The sequence below is a fragment of the Protopterus annectens genome, chromosome 17.part0 (genome assembly GCF_019279795.1).
Source record: "Protopterus annectens isolate FY-2018-M chromosome 17.part0, PAN1.0, whole genome shotgun sequence".
NCBI classification, from domain to species: domain Eukaryota; kingdom Metazoa; phylum Chordata; order Ceratodontiformes; family Protopteridae; genus Protopterus; species Protopterus annectens.
Genome location: NC_056751.1, coordinates 350,834,659 through 350,836,376, shown reverse-complemented (window position 1 = coordinate 350,836,376; position 1,718 = coordinate 350,834,659). Strand labels below are relative to the sequence as shown.

The 1,718-nt window shown below is 37.0% G+C and overlaps 1 protein-coding gene across 1 annotated transcript in view; it reads left to right on the top strand.

Annotated features, from left to right (window-relative positions):
• Window positions 1-321: 321 nt before the first annotated feature.
• Window positions 322-1,718, top strand: part of GTF2H1 (general transcription factor IIH subunit 1) — a 1,328,232-nt gene continuing 1,326,835 nt past the window's right edge. The window contains exon 1 of the mRNA XM_044059405.1: window positions 322-475. The gene's annotated coding sequence lies outside the window, so the exon portion shown is untranslated. The remainder of the gene's footprint in view (window positions 476-1,718) is intronic.

The following is a 1,718-nucleotide window of genomic DNA, read 5'->3' as shown; positions in this document are numbered from 1 at the left end:
CTTACTTTTTGGCTCAGGTTTACTGTTCCTTATAAAATGTGCAATTTTTGTGAGTATGACGAAACAGTAATGATTACTATCTATAAATAATACTTAAACGTTGAAAGCTACTGGCTTTTTATTCTTCAAAATGTTAACTGATAATATGCTTTAATGGATTAATTCACACATAGATATTTAACATTTCTTTGATTTTTGCCTGCGATTAAAAAAGTCATAAAAGCAACTAACTTTTCACCCAACACTGCACACGTTTCTAAATAAACAGCTCATCTTTCTAATTAAAGGAAAGTCCCCTTCAGTTATTGGTTGCCGGACATTTTTTCTGTTACATTTCCGGTTGGGACAGCTTTTTCCGGTCCCGGTACAACACCATGACATGATAGTCACAAAACTCGGATTATACATAATCGAATGATTCGACACACTTTCATTCTGTTTCTTTGTGTTGTCAGGTATCTAAAGTAATTGAAGGGTAAGTGATAAAAGATCACAGTCAGTTCAATTCCATGCTTTCAAAGTAAGATAACCTCACGTTTTGAGTTTGATGTATGTAGTGGGTTATGCGTATGTGACAGAGTGACCCGAGATTGTGAACTTTTATACTGTCCATAGGTATTGTGATTCCTTGATTTCAGCGTTTGTAACTAGAGATGTTGGTAGTATGACCTTGGATCTAATAGTTTAGTGGCGGTTGAGACTTGAATGCAGCAAACATGAGCCCCCTGGAAACGAAATGAGCATCCCTGATAACTTGGAATTGCAGTCGTGTTTTAGGGATCTTGGTTCTTCTGAAGTGAAAAGAAAGTCTTGGAGCACACTGGCATGTGATCTGCTATGGTGGCAGTTAATAATTTTAGCGTTTACCGGTGCCCGAGGCTGTACTTGTTAGTATCTAAGAAGTGCAGTGATTATGTGTGATGAGTGAATGTTTTCAAGGTAAGACTCCAGTGTTAGTAAGTCTCATTTCTTGCGTGTTTTGAAATGTTGCACGATTGAATTGCACATATTTTTATCTCCAGTCTATGTCACGATGAAAAAAAAATCTGTTATGCGTCGTGATTAGATAATACATTGAGGATTGCTGCTTTTGGATTGTTTGCATAAGATCCTGTGTTGCCCAAAGCCCCAAACCCCGGTTAATGTACAGTTAATTTCTGTTATGTCTTATAAAGAGAGAAGTAAATGTATATATTTGTTTGCTGATTGCAAAACTTTGATTTTGTAAATGTATATATTTGTTTGCTGATTGCAAGAGTTTGATTTTGTTTGTTTGTCTAGCTTTTACAAGTTTTTTTGCAGTTCTTTCCATCTGTGATATACTGATTCATGATTGTTTTAGCAAATGTACAGGAGACGCATTCTTTGTGTTGGTGATTGCTCCTCATTTGACAGATCATGTGAAGCCTTTCTTGGTGCTCAGCAGAAATAAAGCAGGCTGCCAGATTTGGATAGGATAGAAGTCCATTGTAGGATGCAGATACGTGGGCAGTTTTAGACGATCGCCTTTTCACTTGTCGGCATACCTTTTGGATTTAGGAAACCACCAGAGATCATGGCAATAATGCATGCAGGCAGAGGGAAGAGACGCAGACTTTGAGCAGAAGACAATCAGCTGTGAATAGTACTAACAGTACAAATATTTAGTAAAATCCACGCTTTTTGACTCTATGCCTATAAACATCTTCTTTACCCACATGTCTTGTATATATGTGTAA